Below are 20,917 nucleotides of genomic sequence, written 5' to 3'. Positions count from 1 at the left end.
GAATCATTACAAAGTAAACATACCTGTAACCACCACAAAGGTCAATAAATAAAATTTACCAGCACCCAGAAGCCTCTCATGCCCAGTCCCACTCGCTATGATCGTCTTCCTACCTAGAGGAAACCATTATTCCTTTACTATTTCCATTAGTGGAATCTGTTAAACAGCATCAGTGGGTCTACTCACAACAGATTCTCTTGTTTTAGTCAGTGAATATCCTAATGCCTCAAAGACATTTTCATTGGTTATAGAATTTTAGGTTAACAGTTATTTTCTTTCGGCACTTGAAAATACAATTCATTGTCTCTGGCTTCCACTACTTTTATTGGAAAGGCCATGATGAGTCTTATTATGGATCCCATCAAGCTAGTCTGTCTGCCTTGCCTATAACTGATTTTATGATTTTTATTTTTCTTCCTTTTTCATTGATTTCACTATGATGTGCCTACCTGTACATTTCTTTGTATTGATCTCTTCTAGTTTTCCTAATGCTACCTGAATCTGTGGCTTGATCTCTTTTGCCAGCTTTGAAAATTCCATAGCCATAATCCCTTCAACTATTTTTCAGCCAAATTTTTCATTCTTCTTCTGAGCTGGCAATTATACACCTATTCAAACTTTTCTCAGCATCTCCTATGAATCTCCTGTGTAATTTTCTCTATTTTTCCTTCCTTTTGTTTATCTGTACCTTCTTCTGTACATTGTTTTCTGACCTATGTTCCAGGTGTCTTATCCTTTTTACATCTATGACTAATTTACTATGGACCTATATATTGAGTTATTAATATTTGGCCATTATACTTTTTCAGATTTAGAATTTTCATTCGATTCTACCTTTTGTACAATTTTTAGTTGTCTGCCAATGTTTTTAATCTCATCTTTTACTGCCTTGAAAATATTCAAATCTATTTCTAATGACTATTATTTGGATTTTTCTGATTGTTTCTATTATCTATTTTTCTCTTGGTTGTGATCATATTGTCTGGTCTCCCTGTACCTTGTTTATTTTTTAAAGTAAACATCACATTTACCATAAAGTAATAGAGATAATTTAGGGGTATAATGGTGTTATTTTTCCACCAGAGAGCATTTATATTTTCTTCTGGTAGATAGCTAGAAATTCCAGATTATTTTAATTTAATAAAAGTTTGAGGTGATTCTTATCTGGGCTTCAGTTCTTATAAAAAGCCTGTATTTTAATGATAGACCCTCATTTGTAGGGTATATTTCTTTGTGGTTCCAAACCAATGTCTGAGCTGTTTATCACTACCCCTGTCTTAGGCAGACAGTGAACTCCAATTTTTGTTCCCTTGGCAGGATGATCTGTTGAAAATCCTGCTAAGTTCCTGATTCTCCCAGATATCTCTTCTGGTATGAGCATGTACATAAAGAAAAAGTGGTCCCAAATATAGAGCTCTTCTTTTTTTGATTTCATCCCCTAGATCTTGCTCTTTTAATTAATCCCTGCCTCTTTCATCCTCAAATGAAATCAAGTAGATTTAATAAAAAAAATTTTTTTTTGCCAGCTTTAATAGTTATTAGCATGAAGGTTGACCTGATTTACTTTGATCACAATTACTGGAAATGAAAATCATAAGCAATTCTTAGGTTTTTCACTTATAAGTTCGATTTTATTCTTTAAAAAATATTCTGTCCTTTTCTACAAAGTCTCCTTCTTTTGGTATGTCTTAGATTCCTTTTATACATCTTTTATTTTTATTCTGAAGATAGTTATTTTGTAGTGTCTGCTCAATAATTACATTATTAGAAGTTCTTGGAGGGTAGAATCCTGTTGCTTATTGTGGTTTTTTAAAAAAGGGAGTTCTGGATTTACATTCTAGATTCATCCCTTAATTGTTGTGTGACCTTAGGCAGTTTGCTTAAATTTTTAAGGCTTAATTTTCTCCACCTTTTTGAAATGGAAATTATGTTAAATCTAATTTCCATAGTTAGCTGTGCAATGTAGATTTTTATTTTTACCTGTTCTGTTAATAAAAAGGTGAGGAAACTTGGACTAATTTTTTGCTTTCTACCAGAAAATAAGTTACAATGCACATGTTTTGTTCTGTAGATATATAAAACTTGGTATTTTGGAGCTCCTCATAATCACAATGATTCAGTCTGATATTACCTTGAAAGACAGAACTCCCATCTTTATTGCTAGAAAAACCTGGGGATTTTCGCTTCAGCAATATGGAGGGCTAGATCACCTACTCCAAATGTGCTGGTTATAATGCAATAGCTTTTTAAAATTCACAAGGGCACTCCTCATTGTTCAAAAATAAAGAAAAAGCAGGAATCGGACTTGGTAAGCCAATACCAGATTTGTGGCTGCATGCAGGTATTTTCTGATTCGAAGAGACTTGTGTTTTCATGGCCCAATACCTTGTACCTATGCAAAGTGATCCCTATAGCCAGTTCCTTCAAAGGGATATTTGCTCAGTGAAAAGACAAGCTAGGAAAATAATGTCTTCCTACCAACAAAGATACATGCCAAGGTCACTTGTTTGTCCTTGGCTCTGGCTCTAGGTAGGGCAAAAAGAATTCGTTTCTTAAGAACTCCTAAATATAACCATGACTTCAAGTGGAATCAGTAGTTGGATTTATATAATCCCAATTCTAGAAATTAAAATAATGTGGCCATGGGTATCTGACAGAAGCAAATAAAATTACTCTCTAGAAAGATCTACACGTAACTCAGATTCCCTCATTATTTCCATAGACTTAGATTAACTGAGCTCAAAATTCAAAATTATAAAACGCTCAAGAAACAAGTCATCATGAATGTGAATCAGTATGAACAACAATGGAGTTTGAAATATGGTACAGCATCCATGGGAGTTTTTGTTTTGCTTTGTTTTGTTTTGTTTTTAAGATGGAATAGACTAAATATATTTCTAGGTCAAGAGGAAAACAGATTTAAGATGGAAGAGTCAGGGGAAGTACTTGATGGAAATCCTGCCAGTACACCAGAAGTGAGATGGAGAGCAGAGGCTGAAGGGAGAGGGCCCATTCATCCCCTGAGGAAGGGAAGCTGATGTTAAAATGTTGAGTTAGGAATGGACTAGTCCTTGACAGATTCATGGTTCAATTTTCTCAAGTAATAGGAAGATGAAGGAGGTGAAAGCGGGTAGTGGAATTGGAAGCTTGCGGACATAGGTAAAAGTTTAGATTCTGCATGAAAGAGAGATGAACAAGAAAAAGAGAAAGGCTGCTGATCAGTGTTGACAGCCTGAGTGTGAACATGGAAATTTGAACTATATTCATTTTGTGAGGTTGTGGCATTTTCTGTCAGCCATGGAAATATGGAGAAGCTGTAAAAACCACAATTACAACTAAAGGCACATTTAGAGCAAGGGCAAATGAGTAACTAGAATTTTTGCAACAAGAAAAAGATAAAATTCTATTCAGTGTTCAGATTTTAAGAAAGAAAGAAATTGTGTATAGGAATTTTGAAATCGTTTGTTGAAGGTGAAATGATTATAAATTTAAAAGTGCTTGTGCTAGAAAGAGTAAACATTAGCTATCAAGAAAATTTTCTTACATGGACAAATACTGGACAAATGAACTATAACTGAATTTCTTTACTTCTTACCTGATTAAATTGATTGCCAATAAATTTAAATTGTTTTTTTCTCTTTCTCTAAATATGTTTAGCAAAACATAAGGAAAAAAAATCAGTCTTAAACCTCTTTCAAACAATGTATTCAGGAAGTGGTTAGGTACTATGCATGTTAAGTTTGAAATCTTGAGAGCTAAAGAATAAGTGCGTGTATGAATGTTAAGTGGTTTCCAATATCTTCATTTCAACCCCACTGGAATCATTCATTGTGTTAGGTGTTCTAACCATTTATTGATCTTCCGGTAACTAGTATGGCAGCTGCAACAAAAGCCCTCCCGTATTTCTGTCCAAAATTGCTGCTGCACTACAGTACCTGCTATGGAGAAAATTAAGTATGGATGAGAGATCCTTGCTGACTTCATTCCCAGCAGCCCACATGAAAAAAATATACTTTGGTTCAGGAGATCCTGAAATAACAAAGAAAATAAGGAGAAATGAGGGGGAATCTGAAACAGTAAAAGATAAAGTGAGTTGAAAAAGTAAACAAGGTCTGACACAGTATTAAAAAATTGTGAAATCCAGAGATTATAAGAAGAAGGAGCGTCTCCAATAACGGTTTGGTGAGAGAGTTCAATTTGGGAAGTGCCCAGAGTCAAAGGAAGCAGGGAGTTGATCTGATTCCAGTTCTCTTGGCATCTCATACCGCTCTTTGGCAAACAAGTCTTCTCTGGAGGCTGCTAACTGCTTAGCACCCCTCAGGGGGAGTTTATGAAGAACATTAGGTAATATAGAGCCTTGTTTAACTTAGTTGCTACATTCACTTTTGGTACTAAGGATTTTATTGGTTGCCAATTTTTTTTTGTTGTTATTTAATAATATTGTGATGTTTGTTTTGAAGGACAGTGAGAATTAATTAGAATGAGGTATATTTTAAGCCTGACTAAAGTATTATCAGGGCCAAGAAACTTCTCACCCAAAATCTCTTGGGCTCATTATTTTGACTCAAGCTAGGAAGCTCAAGGAAGCTGCTATTTCCAAACCACCCAATTGTTACTTGCTAATCCCTCGACAGCATGCTGCTTCAGTCGTCTGTGCCCTGCTTCAGCTTCTGCCTTAGGAAAAGGAAGCACCTAGCGGCGGGTAACTGAAAGTCAACAGAAGCACACTCACTGAAAATACGGTTAAAGGAAGTAAAATTTTTGTTTATAAATGTGACAAACTGACTGCTTCTTACAAAATCATAGCGGTATACCAGAAAAATAGAGCATCTGAAGAGAAAGAAAAATAAGCATCCCGATGTTTAAACTTCACATCATAAAGCCCATATGCTTTATTTTATAGGAAATCTCCTCGGGTCCTCATCCAGAGGCTACTTACTGTATTTTGTGTAACATTCCTACGTGCCTGATTATCTACTTTTTCAACCTACAAATGGTGTATGGAATATGTAAATCTAGATAACTGTGAGAAATTCACCATCAAGCTCCATGAGGATAGAGACTGTATTTATCTTATTCAGTTTTGGATTTCCAGTGCCCAGCATATGCCTACCACACAGGAGCAGTGTAAGAAATATTTGTTGAATGAATGAATGAAAATTAATTAGGGTTATCAGGGAATCTAGATCTTTCCAGTGAACCAGATGTGTGATATATCCTGAGAGACCTGAAAAAACCTCAGTTGTGATGCTAACAGTGTTGCTTTTTAGAGATAATTGAAATGGAAAATATTTCACCTTTTTTTCCCTAAGGTCTGTCAACTCTGTCTTGAATGACCTGAACTGTGAAATTTATAACTGAGAATATTGGCAACTACTTAGATTAAAAACAAACTCAACCATATTCAAAATACTGACCTCCAAGCAGAAAATTGATATCCTTTTATTAGATTCTTAAGCCAGGCTTATTTTTAATGTGTCTAACATGTTTAAAACACAGCCCTTATCAAACTTAACTCTAAAGTATGATGCATTGACCTACATTTTGTCTCTACCAAGAATCTTGTAATCAAACTAGTAATCTACTTATTGGTTTAATTCAACACAAGGGAGCTGGTGATTCTGAACCCCAGAGGCTATTCCCATGACAGCAGTAGTCCTTGAGTAGTATAGGTTTCTTTTTCTTCATTTCTAAGAAAGATAATGAATATAAAGACAACTGAAAACAATAGAAATTTACTCTCTTAAGTGGTTGACTTTACTTTCTTAAAGTCAAATTGAAAACATGTCAGAATAGTGTTATTAGTATGTGTTATAATCAGGAATGTGCCAGAAAATAATCTATTCATCTAGAATGAGAGAGCTAACTGTAAAATATATTGATTAAGAGCACAGGCTATGGAGCCAGACTAATGTTCTTAAACCCTGGCTATGCCACTTAGCAGCTAGGTGACTTTAGTAATACTTAACCTTCTTGGGCTTCAGATTCTTCATTTGTAAAATGGTGATCATCTTTTTAATAGGGTTGTTGAGAAGGTCAAATGAATTAATATGGAGTTTATAGAAAGTACCTGGAATATAGGAAATGTAATATAAATGTTTGGTCTCCTATCCTTTCTAATAAAGTAACTTTAATTATCCTTTGGAGAAACTTATATACAAAGGAAGAATGGCATGTGTTCGTATCAACATGAATTCCACCAACACCTTGGCTGTATTCTTTGTACAACTGGGTAATCATTTCACTACTAGTTCTATCCAAAGATGACTTCATGTGGGCCTACAAGTGATTTAATGCTGAATTTTTTCCCCCCTCATGAACAGTTTAGTGAATTCTTTAGAGACCAAGCTCCTTGGTATGACTCTCTCTTGGCTTAGAATAATGTACTCTATTCAAGCAGTCACACCCTTGAATAAAGCAGTCAGCCACCAGGAGTGTAGCTGTCTACCTCCAATTTCTCATCTGCTGAGGCCTGTTTCCCCTCTTAAATGACAGTTTTGGACAGGATCTATGACAACTCCCAAGCTTGTTCCTTTTCATCTGTGGCCACATCTGCCCACAGAAAATAGACATGCATCCTTATGAAAGCAAACTGTACATCAGTAGCATCTTTCCTCCTCTTGCCCTTCAGAGTCCCTGGGCAGGAGGCAATCATCAGTCCTTTGGGTTCCCCTAACTCTGGGCACATATCAAGTCCTCTAAGTGCTTCTATTGAAGATCCTCTGTCTTCTCCTAGGTTCACAGCATCTCAGCAACTCTCTCCCCAAATGCTCTTTCCAACCCCACTGATAACCCATTAATCCTCTCCATGTGAGTTTTAGAATAACTAGTATCTAATTCTTGACCGCACCACTTTGACACACTTAAGTTCTACTGGATATTATCCCTTAACTCATTTTAGTATCCAGTGTTCACCTCATCTTTGTGCCTCAGTTAAAATTTCCTATTATATTCTGTTACAGAAGCAAAGCTTAGTTCTGAGGACATTAATGAGAGGTTTTAAAAAAATTTTTTTTTATTTTTGTAACTTTTATTGGAGTATAGTTGCTTTACAATGTTGTGTTAATTTCTACTGTACAACAAAGCGAATCAGCTATACGTATACATATGTCTCCTCTTTTTTGGATTTCCTTCCCATTTACGTCACCACAGAGCATTGAGTAGAGTTCCCTGTGCTACACAGTAGGTTCTCATTAGTTATCTATTTTATACATAGTATCAATAGTATATATATGTCAATTCCAATCTCCCAATTCATCCCACTCCCCTTCCCCTTTGGTATCCATACGTTTGTTCTCTACAACTATGGCTCTATTTCTGCTTTGTAAATGAGATCGTCTATACCAATTTTTTCAGATTCCACATATATGCGTTAATATACGATATTTGTTTTTCTCTTTCTGACTTACTTCACTCTGTATGACAGTCTCTGGTTTTTCTCTAGAATTTCTGGTTTCTGCACATTCCTTTTGGCAGATTGTCTTGTTCTCTGCCCTTTATCCTGGAGTTTTCCTCAACAGTCTGGTCGTCCCTGACTGACTACTCACATTTCAGAGTGAGACACTAAAACTAACAGGAAGCTCTCTCTGCATATGTGTAGGTTGGACTATCAACCGGTGGGTTTCTTTGTAACATGATCCAACTGGGCAGTTTTACAGTGGAGTGCTAGTGATGAGGGATCTGTTAGGTCTTTACTCTAGGCATGGTCACCCAAGAAAGGAATCCTGCGATCCTCTGTTTTAAGGTATGGTGGTAGTGGTAGCAGTGGTGGATTGAATCTGGATTGCCAGTTTTCTCTAAGCCAATAAGGAGAAAGGTACTAGGTTTTCACCCTTCATAATGTAGTACTCAACTAACATAATTTATGGAATCAGCTCTACTGTCTTTGTGGCAGTGACATGTGGGTGAAAACTTGAAGGTTAAGTGAGATTATCCATATAAGGAGTAAGAGAGACACTGATCTAGTAGTGGGAAAATCATGTCTGAGATCCCTGAGCAGGTATGTTGTTTGCTAAGTTCAAGAATTTCAGGTGCGACCAAAACCTAATGAGTAAATTAGAGAGCAGGTAAGACGGCATGAAAGAAGCAGACAGGGACGGATTATGTAAGTTATTAAAGGTCATATTTAGAATTCTGGATACAATTCTAGGTGTAATGAGAAGCCATACAAGGGTGTTAGAAGAGTAATCTCAGTTATTGCAGATAACTGGACTGACCTTTCCACAGATAACAATTGTAATACATATGTGTGTGTATGTTTGTGTGTATATAATTTGAAGGCATTGGATAGTAACCAGAAGCAGACAGAACTTAGAGAGGATTTAGCCCTTAAAAGAAGACACCCATATGCACAGATGAGACTCACATTTATATGACCTCCCTTTTTTTTACACAAGTCACTGCATAATATAGAACATCTAGACTTAAGCAGAAAGCCAGAATCTTATTGGCTTGAGAAATGAAAGGCTGGTGTTCAAGGATGCCAGAGTGACTGAAAATTTAGGAGGACATACTGTAAAGGAGGAATTCCTAGAGAAGAAGACACAAAATATGAAGAATTCTCTTGAAATACTTGGGTGACTTCTGGGCTACGCAATCATGGGGGAGACTCCAAGAAATCCACTAGAAAGTAGTAGCTGAAAGGATGAAAAAGTGAATAGAGATGTTAGATGCTTCTCAAAGCAGAAAAGACAGAGTTTGGAGTTATTAGGGAGTTTGGTGAACCCCCAGGGTTTTCCACCTCCCTGCCCTATCAAAGCCTAACACCAAGCCTCCACAAGTTCGGTGATCATCTAGTAATTTAACTCACTTCCAGAAGAAAAATCAATGGTCTTCTGGGGAAGAGAATAGATTATAGCATTTCTACACTGGAACACAATGCCTCATATAAAATAAAAAATTCTAGATATGCAAAGAAGCAGAAGAATGTGACTTACAATTAAGGAGGTGGGGGAAAGCAAATGAATCAGTTGTGAAAATTAGCATACAAGGACTTTAAACTTGATTTTATAAACATTTTAAATGACCTAAGGGAAATGATGGTTATAAAGAGTGAAGAGATGAGAAATCTCAGTAAAAAAAGAAAATCTATACAAAACAAGAAATTTTAGAATTGAAAAGTACAGTTTCTGAAATGAAAAAAAATCACTGAGCTGGCTTAACAGGAAATTGGATGAAGCAGAAGAAAGTCAGTAACTAGAGGACAAGACAATAAAAATTATCCAATCTGAAGGATAGAAGGAAAACAAAGACTGGGAAAAAATAGCACAGCTTCAGTGGCCTCTGGGATAACATCCACTGATCTAACATAGGAAGTGTCTAATTTGAATTCCAGAAAAAGAGAAGACATAGAATGGGGAAGAAACAAGTTTGAAGAAATAATGGCCCAAATTAAGTGAAAAACATCAGTTTACAGATCCAGGAAGCTCAGAATACTCTAAACAGGATAAATATAAAGAGAACCACACCTTAGGTACATCATAGTCAAAGTTTTGGAAAGCAAACATAAGTTGAAATTTTGGAAGTGGTCAGAGAAATAAGACACTTTATATATACAAGAATAATGATCTGAATGGTAGCTGCCTTCTCAGCAGAAACACTGGAGGACTGAAGACAACAGAATGGCATCTTTAAAGTATTGAAATTAAAAAAATATATAACCACCAATCTATGATTCTATATTCAGTGAAAATATTCTTCAGAAATGAGGGCAAAATACAGATGTTTTCAGGTAAATGAAAGCTGAGAGGATTAGTTATCATCAGGCCTGTGCTTTCAAGAAACAGTAAAGAATGTCCTTTAGGCCAGAGAGAAATAACTCCTGATGAAAACTGAATCTACTACAAGGAAGAAGAGAACAGGGAATGGCAAATATATACATAAATATAAAAGATGACTTTTTTCTTCTTTTATTTCCTTTACAAGATAACTGACTGAGGTTTGTAAAACATTTATAATACAAGCTAAATATAATAAAAAATAGCACAAAAATAGGAGACAGTTAAATGGAATTTTATACCTACAAGATTCCTAATTTTATATTAATTAGCACACTATTAAGTCTAAGTAGACTGTGATAAATTAATCCCTAGGATAACCACAACCAAATAATACAAATAGATAGGTCTAGCTAAAAAGTCAATATACAAATTAAAATAAAATTCTAAAAATTATTTGATTAACCCCTCCTTCCTCCCAAGAAAGGCAGGAAAGGAGGAACAGAGAAGGAAAAAAAAAAAAAAAAAAGAAACCAAGGAAGGTGGTATACTTCAATCAACCATATCAATAATTGCATTAAATTTAAATGGCCTAGCAGACCAATCAAAAGGCAGAATTGATGACAGTTGAGATGGAATTAAAGGGATGAAAGAGAGAAAGGCACTGGTAGTAGGTGCTACCTACCGTTGCTCAGTAGAAGGTGTATAGCGTGAAAACTAATATTGCTATATTGTATATGTTAGAACTTTCACTTGTCAGGCCTAACCTTAGAACTACAAGTAGAACTCACTATTGTTACTGGTTTACTTCATTCACTGCACACTGAAAATGAAAGCACACATTCAGCACTAAATTATCTTTCTTTTGGGTGTTTACAGTCTGGAAAGCATTGAAATAGCTAAAGAATAATGAAACAGGAGAACTGGGGCCAATACACCCCTGGTTATTTCTTTCTTGAGTTATTCCCTTCCTTTATATCATCCAGTACAAAATAGTGTGTACCTATTTTTAATGAAACCCAGGGGATAATATTCCTCTTGGCAACTTAGAGCAATGCTTAGCAGGTTTCTCTGGAAAGAAGTGCTTTATACATAGCATGAATCCCTTGTGCTGCTCTTTGAGTTTATTTTGAATGAATTAAGAATTCGTTGAACACCTGCTACGTGCAGTACACTGGGGAAGAACAATTAAACACAAAAGCAATATTAAAAGAGTGTCTCTATCCTTATTAAAGTCAAATATGTGTGGAGAGATATATAAATATTCAAGTAGTTAATTAAAAATACAAGGAATATGATAAATATTAATTGGTGAGCAAAGCAATAAATGCAATACAAGTCCCTAGGAAGTATAGACAACTGTGAGACGGGCTGATTAGGGAGAACTTCAGAGAGAACATGTGACTTTCCCTGAACCTGAAATCATGGGTAGGGTTCAGACTGGTAGAGAAAAGGATGAGAACTCATTCCAAGTGAAGAAAATTGGGGAACAATGCTGTGCCATAGTGAATCAACACATTGTGCTTGAAAACAAAGGCCAGACAAGCCCATGTGGAAGAGAGGCTTTGAGTGGCCATGCACCAGGGTCTAAGAGAGGAAAGGCAGGTTGGGTAAAACCTATGGGAGGCACGGAAGGCAGGTTAGGTTGCTTCAGCTTTTACCAGGAAGCCACCGGATGTGGTTGAGGAGAAAAATAACATGGCAGACATAGTTCATGAAAACTAATCTGATCCTGAAGAGTTGCGAGGATTGGAGGGGAGAAGATTCCTCTTATTTAGCCTTTAGTATGGTCAGAGAAGGATTTGAATAAGGCAAAGTTACACGTGAGAAAAGAATAAGTATGTTTACTGTAGACTACCTTTAAAAAGCAGATAAGGAAATGCTAATATTATTAATTGTGGAACTGTTTCAATGAGAATATTACACATGGTTGAGTATCTGTGAATTTTTGGTCAAGAAAATTTATGTGACCTTAGTTATGAGCTGTCAGTAATCATATAGTTGTAGCTTCTAGTAGCCTAGAACTCATTTTGTATGAACTGCACTGGGTACCTAGAAGAAGGGGCTCAGAATTTAAAAGTATGTCATTGGTGTGCCTTTATTAGCTCTCCTTTGTTCATGGGGGGGACAGAAGCTATCTATAAAAACTTAATTTTTTGTTAATAAAAATGAATTAATAATGCCTCATAAAGTCTTTCATTCTGCATTTCATTTTGACTTTGGGCTTATTTCAATCTTCTTTGTGATAAAGTGGGGGTACATTTTTATGTTTATTTATTTGCTGTGAAAGATTTATGAAACTCAGCTACCAAAATATCTAGAACACCTGCGTGAATCTGGAAACTTTATAGAGCTAATTGGCCATATGGTACACCGCCAGATAAGCACATCAGAAGGAACTCAAAAAAATATCTAAAACTGTTTTCTTTGACTTTTCTTGATAATGGCTTTATATATTATGAAATGCTGGAAGTGGGGTTAGGGGCTAAACTGGGAGAGAATTTGAGAAGATATTTTAATGTAAAAAAAAACTTCAGAGAAAAATTTATTCTTTTGAGCTTTTCTTGTGATATTGTATCACCTGCTCCCATGATGCTAGTGGTCATCTTAGTCAATGAAATTTCCTGTGAATTCTGCTCGATCTTGCTTACGTCTCCCTGGTATATCAAGGAAGCTCTATCAAAGGAGGTCCTGGGAGCGGTATGGATAGGACTTTGCAATTTGATGATAAAATGACACTACAGGCTAGATCATTTTATGGAAAATTTTGTTAATCATTAGGCTGGATATGATTTATTGTACCGTTATGGAGGAAAATGCTAGGAAACAATTGAAATCTGATTTCTTTTCATTTTTAGCATTTATATATTGTTTTGAATCGCATGAGTTATTAGGATTTGGTGAATGTAGAGATCATTTAATATTATCCAGAATTCTACAAACCGAATACAGTTTGGATACCTTGTAGATGGTCAGAATTACTGACCTTTAAACGAATGAATCATTGTATGCGTCAAAGTAATTTTATATGCAAACAAAGTTTAGTAATTTTTAAGGTATAGCTTTTGAACTATTTTCTGCTCTTACATAAAATCTAGCTTTAGAAGAACCATTAAAAGAAATTAGGGAAAATTGTCCTGCAGAAAGTATCCTGCTTGTTAGAATCTGGACATATCCTTTGGCCAGGCCATTCCCACCATAGATAAATTCTAATTCTCAACTAACTTTTAAGGAGAGTGGAGAGAGTAGCCATTAAGAGATGGAAAAAGTTTTATTCTGTTCTCCATCCTCTTCTTTTTCTGAGATTTTACATGAATGAATTTTAATTTCCATGAAATGGAAGCTTTCCACTTATAAATGTGAGGGGTGAGTAAGCAGGTATTCACATGTTGACTTTTATCTGCATCTCTCAATGGTTTAGAGATGTCCTACTTTGCCATGACTCTCTATTTCTGATTATTTTCACTTGCATTTGTGAGTGTGTGTGTGTGTGTCTGGGTGTTTGATCTCAGGAACGCATTGCTGTGCTTCCTTATATTTTCCCTTTTTTGCAACTTCACATAGCTTATGAGTCCTTTCCTCATATATTTTGTCTACCTATTTGAAGTAGAATATTAACAAAAGGCATTCAACAGCACTACATAAAAGATACCATAAAATTGCTTCAAATACTCAATTCAGTATGGAGTTTGCAAAACTAGAACCTGATTTGCATTTTCTTCAAAAGAATGGAATAGTCCCGAGTTTGACTGTAGCAGAGCAAAACCATGATAATATAGGGAGAAAAAAATTAGAGAAAGTTTTCATCACCTATGTTTTTCTTGTTCTTGATCCAGCCTTCCAGAACAAATGTGATACAGTATTATCTTACTGTGATGCCTGTTCCTAACTGAAATCTATAATGTTTTGTGGTTGAATTTAGACACATATAATCAAATCATATCGTGTTGTGAACATAGAGATCCAAGTTTATATGTCATCTCTGAATGCATTATATACTATATGAGAGTACAGCTGCTAAATGGGGGAGAGTTGTAGTGATCATACCACTTCTTGGGGCTAATGGGGAAACTGGGTTGCCAGAGTCTAACGACAGGCATGCCGACTTTCATCCCTTTCAGATTTCCAACTACATGTTGGACTGTAGCTAAAGTATTGCTTGAGAGTTAAAATTTTAAAATATTTTTCCTAAATGTAACACTTTTCTACCAAATGACCTAAAAATATCTCTGATATTTCCATGACTATTTTATTCTATTCTCATTGTAGCTGGGACAATCGCACATATGGAATGATTCTACTCCTGGAGTTTGTAGATGAATACAAAGTGGACCAGAATATAGGGAAGGATTAATGGTGAAAACAATGAAAAAATAAAGTTCGCTTAACAAGAATCAAAAACATTAATAGTTTCCAAAAGTGACATGTCAGCAAGAGAGATTTGAAGGCTGGACAGGAGGCGCTGGTCACATAGTAATGGAAAATGTAGAAAACTTTGATATATTTATGGTTGGAGTTTTTCCCCTTTGTATAATGGATAATATTAGTAAACATTCTTTCTTGTGGGATGGAAATAACAAATTAAAAAAATTTCTGATCCTCATGAAATTTCTAATTGTAACCAAAGAACGTAACTAGCTGCTTATGTCCTATTCTCCACCGTGTAATGTCAACCCTTGAACACAAAGTAGTTTACCCAAAGGTGTGTGCACAGAGTGAGACATGAGAGAGATGCTAAGGCTCTAGGAACTACCCCATGCATACACCATCTGGTCTGTGCTCTCCTGAAGAAGTATATGGTTTATCAGGGTACAGCAGGTGGGACTTTGACCCCTAGGCATGGGTGGTAGGCTAAAAGGCAAGATGTTCTCACTCCTGTTCATTCCTATTGTGTTCTGAGTGAAGGATTATTCTAGCACATTGCCTGTGATAGAAAACTGGCTTAAAAATATTAAGTATGAAGGATGCTATTTATTTCTACTTTGAATTACTTTCCCTTTTTTTGTTTGATCCTATTTATTTTACATAAAATAGGTAAATAACCAAGTTACTTTATAGAATTTTTAAAGGATATTTAGAATGCACGTCCAAATTCTATTTTAGTGGTCTTTCACGATCACTGCCTTCGTAAATTTTATGAAATACTTGTCTCTAGGTGGCAGCATTTCAAGCCTTTATAATACATTATTTAAAAATACATAAAATGAGGTGTTCCTCAGTGTGGCTGGTGATGATTTGGGGGAAGATGGTAAGACAGAATAATTTGCTGACAAAAATCAAGGGCTTGTTGAATTTTCAGGACGTATTTGGCATTAATCAAAACCAAACTGGCAGGAAAATGCTCACAAAATAAAACAAGACTGTGTTTTTGTTCACAGCTGGGCTTTCCAAGGACCGTCAGTGTGATTCAGCATCCACCACAATGGCTAGACCTCTGGTGGAAAGAAAATCCTCTCCAGTCATCCTCAGATTGTGTAAGTGCAAAGAGCATTCTCTGCTGTCACATCTGTGTGGCTTCTTAACCCGTTTGGCAAAGGGGAGGGGAATTAGGACCTTGTCTGGGCTGCATGCCTTGGACAGTAACAGATTGGATGCCTATCATTACAACTGTCATTTATTGGCTGCTTATCATGTGATTGCTTCAATCTATTTACTTAACAAATGCTTATGGATTTATTCCTTACAATAACCCTAACAGGTAGGCACTGCTATTCTCCATTTGCAAATGAAGTACTAAGGCTCAGAGAGGGTAAGTGACCTGGCCCAAGGTAACACAGACAGAAAAGTGGCAGAGCTAGGATTTGAACTCGACCATCGTGCTGCAGAGATTTTGTACTTATTTACCATGCTAAGCTGTGTAGTCTTAGCTGGAAAAGGCCCGGAGGGAGTGAGAAAAGTACAGCAGCAGGTATAGTGTGGCTTTATTGGGCTTAGGGGAGAAACATCACTTCTTTATGCTCAATGGTCTGTATTCTTCTGAAGGTTTTGAGACTACTTTCTGACCTGATACTTAAATTCAGTTCAGCATACATTTATCGAGTGCCTCTTGTGATCTAGGAATCACATAAGGTGCTAGGGACAGCAAGACAGGTAAGATACAGATAAGACTCTATATTAAATCTTAGAAAGATGTTCTTTATTTTATAAATGACCTCAGATGGCATTCTTTGCTGATGCCCTTAAAGTAGCAGAATGACACAGTGAGAATGCACAGTGCCAAACGTGTGCTTGTTTCTTACTAGAAGTCAACCTCCCTTTTTGTTTACATCTCAAGTCATTAAGGGAAGTGCAACCGAAGATGTCCATATCAGACGAATCAGATTCCTGGTGTGCTCTCTGGTCATCAGTAGCAGGCCATGGCTGCTTGAATCTGCTTAGTAACCTGCTGGCTTACTGATGAGCTTCTCACACTGCAAACATGCATAACTGAAATGGAGGAATAATAGTCAACTTTCTTCTTCCATTCCTGTATTTTAGATCATTTTCGTTTTGACTCCTCACTTCCCTTGTTCTCGAAAATAGCAAATAGCATGTAGAAAAAGCTATCATCTGATAGTCATGCAAAAATGGCAAGGCAATACTGCCTCTCTTGCAATGAACGTATCATCTGAAATAATATTTCTACCATCAAATTCCATAAATTCCATAAAATAATAAATAAATGGCAACCTCATTCTTCAGCTGCTTAGCAGCAACTGCACTTCTTGATTCTATGATTATTTTCAACAAATGATTTTGAGAATTAATTAGGAATTAGAAAATGTGAAAGAAGATGCTTGAACTTCACAGATAACGTGTTTGAAAGACTTTCTATTTCTATGTCGCTAAAATCTATGGGTTAAGCAGCAGCTTCATAGATATAGAGTTTGGAGCCATGCTGTTGGTGGCACTTCAAGTACTTCATGATAGTAACAACACTAACCAACATTCATTGCGTCAGGCCGTAGGCTAAGTATTTAATATGCATCATCTCATTTAACCTTCCCAGTTTTCATATAAGAAAACAGACTCATAGAGGTTACTTGTCCAAGGTTACATAGCTAACCGTGACAGAGTGGGGCTCCCAAACTGGGAGATTTGTCTAACCAGTCTACACTCATGGCTCCCTTCCCATTCTCTCTAACAAAATCACTTAGTTTATTGATTGTAGCTCGTGCCCACCCATTCAGCATATCACAGCTATAAGCCCTTCTTGACTCCCTGAATTTTCATGGACTTATTGTGAGAAATAAATTCATCCCCCAACTGTATACTTACTGCTCCAGAGACCTTTTCATTTTAAATTTGTGTTGTGATTTCATTAGTGTCAGTTATCTATTGATGTAACAAATGACTTCAAACTATGTGGCCTAAAGCAACAATCATCACTTATTATCTCTCATGGTTTCTGTGGGTCAGCAATTCAGATAGGGCACAAGAGGGATGACTTGTCTCTGCTCCATGATATCTGGAGCCTCAGCAGAAGCTAGAATCATCTCACTCTCCTGTCTGGCAGGTGATGCTAGCTGTCAACTGAGGGTCTAGTGGGGCTTTGGTTGGAACATCTATATGTACCCTTTACATCAGTCCTGGGTTTTCCTCACAACATCATAGCTGGTTCCAAGGGCAAATATTCCAAGAGAGAGCACCAATGCAGAAGCTCCATTACTTTTTATTGGGGCTGTGGTGGTGGTGAAGCTTTATTAAGGTATCATTCACATACCATAAAAGGCACTCACTGCAAGCATATTGAATATTTTTCAAAGTCTATGCCATTGGCGTTCATGTGAGTGGATGCATAGTTAAGTAAAATATGTACTAGTGGTAGGTTTAATGATAAAGTGAAGATAACAAGCCGTTTTTGAGGTATTCCATAAGTCATCTCAATATATCTGACTATGGTGCCTTATTTTAAAATGGGGTTCTTGATTGGAGAAAAAGCATGTTGAGGGCCTGGGCATCACTGCCCTACACATACATACTGTGCATATTTGTTGGGAACTTTCTGGACATATGTGACAACCCCAAGAGTAGTCACACAAAATCCCTGATAAACATGGCTTCTGTTGTGGCTGAGCAAGGAGTTCCAGCTGTAGACACTACCAACTCCACTTCATTGCAAACAAAATCCTGATTTTCTTCAGGGATGTGATTGAAATGTGAGCAGATAAAGGTGGAGTTCCACTCATGCCCCCTACCTCCAGGGAATAAACCATAAACTGAAGCCCACACTCTTCTTTCATGCCTTGGGAGGTGTAGTCTGAGAGCAAGAGGCTTGGAGGTGCTGCAGTCATTTTGTGACCATGAGGGAAGAGCCAACAAAGTAGCAGGGAAGCCAACCGGAGTCCTGATATTTTTGAGCAGCTAAAGTAACCAACTCTAAAACTTCTACTTCAAAAAGTCTTGATGAGTGAATTACTAAAATATCCTTAATGTTCAAGCCACTTTAATTTGCATATTTTGTTACTTGAAGCAGCACTCCTCCCAAATGACAAATTCTTGTGAAAAGAACAAATCATATTTATTCCTGTCGGCAACAGAATAAAAGTATACAACTACTTGCTCTTATTAATTCTACTGTGATAAACTGAATTAATCTTGAGACTATTATAATTTATAATCTTTCTTTTGGAAAATCAGTGCCAGTAAGTGTTTGGAACTTCTAGGCACCTGAGGCCATAATGACTGTGTGTTAAAGATATATTAAATCAATATTAAACTAAAAATTGTCTTTGAACTTTATGCCTTAAAATATTAGAGAATATAGGGAGAAAGCTCAGAAGAGCTGAGCAACTGATTTAGGAAATAAAAAATTGGGAACTGGAAACTATAAATTATGTAAGAGGGGCATGGTCTGCCAAGCTGGGGTCATTTTGCACTGACGAGTTGTGTGCAGGACTCCCTCTGAAGTCAGGCAGACTTACGTGCAGAAATCACTGTCAGGATCTTGCCCTGAAACTAAATGAGGAAAGCTGAGAAACTGGAACAATTTCTTGATAAACGTGTGGAAATGTACCAGCTTTCAGGAAGACCTGGTGTTTGATGGAAATCAATGCTCTTGAGACTCTAATATTGCTGGATAAATTAACAAGAAAGAGAGAATCCCATCACTTTCTTTAAACTTAAAATGATTCGTTTTTCAAAAAAAAAAAACAACCTTTAGGAATACTTCAGTTATTATTTTTTCCAGATAGTTAAGTATTTTAGTGAATAATGCTCACTCTTTGAATAACTGGTATGAGATTAGACTTTTTTCTTTCCAATATTCTTAGAAAAAATTTCTTTCATATTAGGCCCAGCTTAACCTGTGGGTCAGAGGCTACCGTTTGTGCGGCCTTGTTTCTGGAGCAGCAGGTATTGGTCTAATACGCATGGCATCACCCAGTTTACTATGAGCCTCCTTGACTGTTAGAGAGAGGGTGAGGAAGGGACAGTGCAAATTTGGCAACGTCAAGTCTCTGAAAACCATTTTTAAAGAATTTTGTCATGGAGGTTCAAGGGAAGAATTAAAACTCATCTTATAAGTCCTGATATGATTATAAAATTTAAGCAGAAGTTGTGATTTATTAAAAAAATGTTTTAATTGACTAGGTATTTAAAGAGCCAGCATACAGAATCTTGCTTGAAGTCAGTGTTAATTAGAAGCCTTTCTGGTCGATTATAATTACAGAGGGAATTTTTTTTAAATCTTGATTTTTAATCTTTAGTTATGAAAATTTTCATAGGCGTTACCAGGCCAGGTCTGTAATTTATAAGCTCATCATTCATGGGGATAAGTGGTTATTGTATTTTTGTTGCTGTCTCTTTCTTGTGGGACATTTCATCATTTTTTATTAGAATTTTATCACTATAGTATTTATTAAGTTGGTATCAGAGATTTACAGTATGCATCATTTTAGGGTCTGCTATATGAGATCTAAGGCAATTTTGATAAAGGTAATAGTATTGATCTATTGATTGAATGAGCTGGTTTTTGTTGTTGTTTATGTAAGAATCATAAGATGTTCTTAGTGGGTAAGATCAAAAGTGTAGACAATGAAGTATTTGTAGACAGAACCCTCAAGAAATTTACAGAAAATGTGATTTTTAGAGAATTGTGTGGAATTTGGCTTTGCAGATCAAGCCCTCTATCTTACACTCAATGGACTGGAGGAGCTCCTAAAAGGTCCATCATGTTGTTTGTCAAGGACCATACAGTGGGTTAGTGGAATAGGAAGGGAACCCACATCTTTTAACTCTTGTCCAGAGGTCTTCAGAATACATCATAATATCAATCTCAAATAGCACCAAATTTCCCTAATAATCTACTGGGGGTCTATCATTTTATAGTTATCTAAACCCTTGTTTTTCAATGACATTTGCAGGGTTACAGGTTCAATTAAATTAGCATATCAGTACAGAAAATTTACATTTATTATTTTTGTCCTAGAAAAATCTCTTCAAAATTTCAAGCTTACTTCTGGTTCTAGTGTTTTGGGATTTAGAAAATTAGCAACAATCTACTTATACTCTGTATAATATAGCTTTCTGGGTTTCAGTGGGCTCATCATAAAATGAAAAATTGCTGTAATTGATCTCTCAGTTCCAGCCCTAGAATTTTCTTAATCTGTATACAATATCCACTTAATCTTCGGATGAACTCTTCCTGGTATTAGTATTTTGTTGTGTTTCTCTCATTGGGGAATAAAGACTTTCTTGTGCATGTAAAATAATTTTAGGCGTGAATGGTTAGAAATATTTTTTGGCAAGTGCCCTCTTTATCTCTGAATTAAATTGGCTTTAAGACTGACCCTGAAGGTAAAACCACTGTCGTCTTTTAGAATGCCCTAGATTAGAAGTAAGGTCCCTGGGCTAGCCTCTATCTTCCATGTTCTTTACTACAAGTCTCTCTTTTCAGAGGTCTCAGTTCTTAAATTCTCAAGTGCCAGAGATGCAGAGCCATTACTCATTTGACCTTCTCCCACCACCCACACCTGCCTGTATTGGTTGAAATAACACTCTGGATAAACCATGGCCTCATTCTCCTAAGTTCCTAGGGCCTTAGCCCTCTGTTGCCCAGAGATACTGGATATGTCGGGGTGGTCCAGTTATTAGGTAGGCAAAGACTTCTGATTGTGGTAATGGGTCTGGGAGAGCGCTGATGGATCTGAGCATATACAACATCAGTGCTAGGGTGTGAGGTGCAGTCGGTGGCGCTGGAACTCCAGGTCCTGGTTTTTCTA

The sequence above is a fragment of the Grampus griseus genome, assembly GCF_964374135.1.
Source record: "Grampus griseus genome assembly, chromosome: 13".
Taxonomy (NCBI): Eukaryota; Metazoa; Chordata; class Mammalia; order Artiodactyla; family Delphinidae; genus Grampus; species Grampus griseus.
This window is presented reverse-complemented; position numbering follows the sequence as displayed.